This window comes from Staurois parvus, unplaced genomic scaffold (assembly GCF_062004578.1).
Source record: "Staurois parvus isolate SC_StPar_1 unplaced genomic scaffold, SC_StPar_1.0 ptg000953l, whole genome shotgun sequence".
Classification (NCBI taxonomy): Eukaryota; Metazoa; Chordata; class Amphibia; order Anura; family Ranidae; genus Staurois; species Staurois parvus.
The window spans coordinates 990230-996086 of NW_028318749.1; positions in this window are offsets into that span (position 1 = coordinate 990230).

A 5857-nucleotide genomic window follows, 5' to 3' on the forward strand; every position below is an offset into this window, starting at 1 on the left:
GCATAGGAACCAATCAGCTTCTTGCTGCAAAGTGTTCTGTTAAGCTTTAAAAATGAAAGCTAGAAGGTGATTGGTTGGTATGCTCCGCTCCAGATCCTGTCTGCTTCAGTCTTAGTAAATTTGATTTCCAGGGTCAGACTCAGATATGGTGGATTTGTGGCTCAAGATGGCCAGTTGATGGTTTTTTCAATGAACCAGGGGTGGACTGACCACTTGGAAACTCGGGCACTGCCCGAGGGCCCGGGGTCAGTAGAGGGCCCCATGAGATGCCCCTGGTACCTTTTTCATAGGCTTTTTTGAGTTTGGGCAAGGACACAGGGGCCCCATGATCCCCTATTGCCCAGGGGCCCCCATGAGTTGTCAGTCTGCCCCTGCAATGAACTATTTGCCCTCCAGAAGGTTTTACCCCCTTAATGAGCATGACATTTTTTTTTGCTATTCAGCACTGCACTACTTTAATCAGCAATATCTTGGTCATGCAACACTACAGAAATTAAATTTATATAATTTTTTTTCCACACGAATAGACACAAACACACAAATTGGTGGTATTTGATCACCACTGAGATTTAATTTTATTTCTATTAAAGAAAAAATACCGAAAAGTTTGAAAAAAAAGACAATACTTTCTGTCAGAAAACATCCAATCAAAAAATCAAATTTCATAAATTAAGGCCAAAATGTATTCTGCTACATGTCTCTGGTAAAAAAAAAAAAAAAATCCCAACACATTAATGCGGAGCTCCACCCAGAAGGGGAAATTCCACTTTAAAGCTTTGTCCCCTGATCCCAATTAAGGATTGGCACCTTTGGGGAGCTGGGGGGGGGGGAGGGACAGGTCCCAGAAGACTACGGGGCCATTCAGGAAGCGCAGTGCTTCTCGCACATGCACAGTGGGCACGCGGCCGGCAGCGAGGCTGCAGGGAGAGAAGACGGCTGGCGAAACCAGCGGTGGTGAGGACACCGCTGGACCGAGGGACAGCGGTGTAACTGCTGACTTTTTTTTTTCAGCTGGGACTCCGCTTTAAAGTGGTTACATAGTTAGTCTGGCTGAAAGAAGACAAAAGTCCATCCAGTTCAACCATAGAAAAAAAAAAAAGGTTATAATCCTATACCCACAGTTGATCCAGAGGGAGGGGAAAAAAATCCCAGCAAAGCATGATCCAATTTGCTCCTGCAGGGAAAAAAATTCCTTCCTGATCCCCCGTAGGCAATCGGATATTCCCTGGATCAACTTTACCTATAAATGTTAGTATTGAGTCATATTTTGTGTATCTAGGAAAGAATCCAGGACTTTTTTAAAGCAATCCACTGAGCTGGCCAGAACCAACTCTTGAGGGAGTCTAATTCACATTTTCACAGCTCTCACTGTGAAGAAACCTTTTGGTTTTTGGAGATTACATTTCTGTTCCTCCAGACGTAAAGAGTGCCCCCTTGTCCTCTGTGATGACCTCAGGGTGAATAGCTCTACACCGAGTTCACTATATGGACCACTGATGTATTTATATATGTTGATCATATCCCCCCTTAATCTCCTCTTCTCAAGAGAGAATACATTCAGTTCTAATCTTTCCTCATAGCTGAGCTCCTCCATGCCTCTTATCAGTTTGGTTGCCCTTCTCTGTACTTTCTCCAGTTCCCCAATGTTCTTTTTGTGAATTGGTACCCAAAACTGAACTGCATATTCCAGATGAGGTGTTACTAATGATTTGTACCGGGGTAATATGATATCTCTCTCTCTGGAGTCTATACCTCTTTAATACAAGAGAGGATTTTGCTCACTTTAGAAACTGCAGGTTGGCATTGCATGCCATTATTAAGCTTGTGATCTACCAGAACTCCCAGATCCTTCCCCACCATTGATTCCCCCAGTTGTACCCCCCCTAGTATGTATGATGCATGCATGTTCTTAGCCCCCAAGTGCATAACCTTACATTTATCAACATTAAACCTCATTTGCCACATAGTTGCCCAATTAAACAGTGCATTGAGGTCGGCTTGTAAGCTGGAGACATCCTGTAAGGACGTTATTCCACGGCACAGCTTGGTGTCATCTGCAATGACTGAAATTGTATTTTTAATCCCAGACCCTATATAGTTTATAAATATATTAAAAAGTAAGGGACCCAACACTGAACCTTGGGGTACACCACTGACAACCCTAGACCATTCAGAGTATGAATCATTAACCACTACTCTTTGAATATGATATTTTAGCCAGTTTTCTATCCAGTTACATACAGATTTTTCCAAGCCCGTAGACATTACCTTACACATTAGCCGTGTGTGGGGAACTGTGTCAAACGCTTTTGCAAAATCCAAGTATACCACATCCACCATCACCCCGCTGTCCAAGTATACCACGTCCACCGCCACCCCTCTGTCCAAGGTTTTGCTCACCTCCTCATAAAAAGAAATCAGATTTGTTTGACAACTTCTGTCTTTCATGAATCCATGCTGTCTGTTGCTTAAAATATTTTTTTCCAGCAAGAACTCACCTATGTGGTCTTTTATTAAATTCTCCAGTAACTTCCCAACTATAGAAGTTAAACTAACAGATCTATAATTACTTGGTAAAGATTTTGACCCATTTTTAAATATTGGTACCACATTGGCCTTACACCAATCCAGTGGTACTATGCCAGTCATTAAAGAGTCCCTAAAAATTAGAAACAATGGCTTTGAAATGACAGAGCTCAATTCTTTAAGGACCCGTGGGTGTATGCCATCCAGTCCAGGTGCTTTATTTACCTTTATTCTGTCTAAATATTTTTGGATCATATCAATTGTGAGCCAATGTGGATCATCTGGGGCTGTGTCAATACCATACCCATTATGGACAAGAGCTCCCCCGTGCTCCTTTGTATACACAGAGCTGATGTTGTAAAGCTTGTTTTTTTTTTTTTTCAATGAAAATAACAAACATGTCATACTTACCTGCTCTCTACTTCTTGGTTCCCCTGCCAGCGCTTCTGGCTCCCCCCACGCTGAGTGCCTTGCTCTGGGTGCACTCCTACGCACTCGCTCCTGAGCCAACCCTATATGTCCATAAGACACAAACAGCACAGCTTGACCCCGTCCCCTCCTCACTAGCTGTGATTGACGTATTGCAGTTAAACAAAATGTGCAATTTATTATTTTCTTTCTAAGCAGCCCACAAAGCATTGCACCCACAGTCAGCAGATTGCAGGTGCAATGTCAGGCCCCTGCAGACTCTCAGCATAGTGGTCTGCCCATACCTCATATGGGCAGACAGTTACCTGGGAGCAGGAAGATCAATGAACTACCACAGCACTCACCAGCACCCTCACAGTTCATTGAGAAATATAAGTCTTCAGCTGCAATGGCTTGTAGGCTATTCATTCATAGGAGCTATGAATGAATGACACAGCTATTTGGGTAGACTCTTAAACCCAAGATGGTTACCAGAGTCATATGGGGTAGCAGCATCCAACTGGATAGGTTCCCCAGAGACCCAGGAAACCATAGAGGAACTATGTTCCTCTTGAATTTCTCTCCCTCTGCAATGCTGCTGCAGTTGAGCGCCACCTGCTGTGGAGAAAGTAGACAGTACCTGCCTACAACCTTGTTGGGGCTTGTGCATTTTCCTGTGAGCTCAGACCTAGAAATACTGTTCAGGACTTGTTGACCCACTTTTATTTGCAGAGAAATAAAAGGTCAAAACAAACGGGTGCCCACACATTGGTTTCTACCACTACTTCCAAGTAGAAATGAAAATAAATGTCAGTAAGCCTCCTAACTTGTTTTCACAGCACCGCTGCTCAGGCCTTAAGCTTTGACCTCTTGAAAGGTCCCTCTGGCGGCTACACAACAACCCTGTGCTGTGGGCAATCTCTGCATTCCTGAAGCTCTCTCTGCACACATACTCTGAATACTCTTTCCCTCAGGTTTAGGGCCTACATCTATGCACACTACAGCTGGATTCGGCCAGCGTACACAACTCCGGCTGCTTTCTTGCAACCACATGGATTCCTCAGGAGGGTGGAGCACCAAACTACTGTCAGGTCCAAGATTATACCAGATGTGAACACCTGCATACTCAGCATTCTGGTCTCTGGTAAGACCTGGACACAGGATTGGAGGCTTCTCACCACCCAAATCTCTTTGATACCATTGAGCTCCAGACCCTGATCTAGGAACTACAAAACCCAAAAAAAAGACCAAAACTTAGTTTTCTCCACTCTGAACAGAATTCTTAAAGTCCCTCAAACTGCATCCTTGAGAACTGTGTGTACCTTTTAACTCTTTTTCCACAGTGGCTAGGGCCCATCACTGTCCCACCACATATTTACATATGTTTTTGAATGATTAAATCATTTTATAGCAGAAAAAAGCCAGAAAGTGTATGGGGGGTCAAATACATTACCCCTTCATTAGGGCTCAGGAATTTTTTTTTCTGTGCCTAAATGGACACAGATATACAGAAACCCAATATACAGTGAAGGAAATAAGTATTTGATCTCCTGCTGATTTTGAATATTTGCCCACTCACAAAGAAATGATCAGTCTAAAAATCAAATGGTAGGTGTATTGAAACACTGAGAGATAGAATAGCAACAAAAAATTCAAAAGAAATGCATGTCTAACAAATTATGCAGTGATTTGCATGTTCATGAGGGAACTAAGTATTTGATCCACTATCATTTAGCAGGATTTCTGGCTACCAGGTGTCTTTCATACAGGTAACAAGCTGAGATTAGAAGCAGTCTCTTAAAGGGAGTGCTGCTAATCTCATTTTGTTACCTGTATAAAAGACACATGTCCACAGTAGCAATCAAACAATCAGTTTCCAAACTCTCCACCATGGCAAAGACCAAAGACCTGTTCAAGGATGTCAGAGACAAGATTGTATACCTATAGAAGGCTGTACTGGGCTACAAAACTATCACCAAGTAGCTTGGTGAGAAGGTGACAACAGTTGGTGCAATCATTCGCAAATGGAAGAAACACAAAACTGTCAGTCTCCCTAGGTCTGGTGCACCATGCAAGATCTCACCTCGTGGAGTGTCAATGATCATGAAAACAGTGAGGAATCATCCCAGAACTACACATGAGGATCTTGTGAATGATCTCCAGGCAGCTGGGACCACAGTCACCAAGAAAACAATTGGTAACACACTACTGCTCACAAGGTCCCTCTGCTTAAGAAAGCACATGTCCAGGCCCATCTGAAGTTTGCCACTGAACATCTGAATGATGCAGAGGAGTACTGGTTGAAAGTGTTGTGGTCAGATGAGACCAAAATCGAGATCTATGGCATCAAATCAACTCGCCATGTTTGGAGGAGGAGGAATGCTGCCTTTGATCCCAAGAACACCATCCCAACTGTCAAACATGGTGTTGGAAACATTCTGCTTTGGGGGTGTTTTCCTGCTAAGGGGACAGGACAACTGGACCGCATCAAAGTTATGATGGATGGGGCAATATACCATCAAATATTGGGTGAGAACCTTCTTCCCTCAACCAGGGCATTGAAGATGGGTCATGGATGGGTGTTCCAGCATGACAATGATCCAAAACACAAAGCCAAGGCAACAAAGGAGTGGCTCAAGAAGAAGCACATTAAGGTCCTGGTGTGGCCTAGCCGGTCTTCAGACCTTAATCCGATTGAAAATCTGTGGAGGAAGCTGAAAGTTCGAGTTGCCAACAAATCTTAATGACTTGGACAGGATCTGCTGAGAGGAGTGGACCAAAACCCCTCCTGAGATGTGTGCAAACCTCGTGGCCAATTACAGGAAACATCTGACCTCTGTGATTGCCAACAAGGTATTTGCCACCAAGTACTAAGTCGTGTTTTGTGAAGGGGATCAAATACTTATTTCCCTCATGAACATGC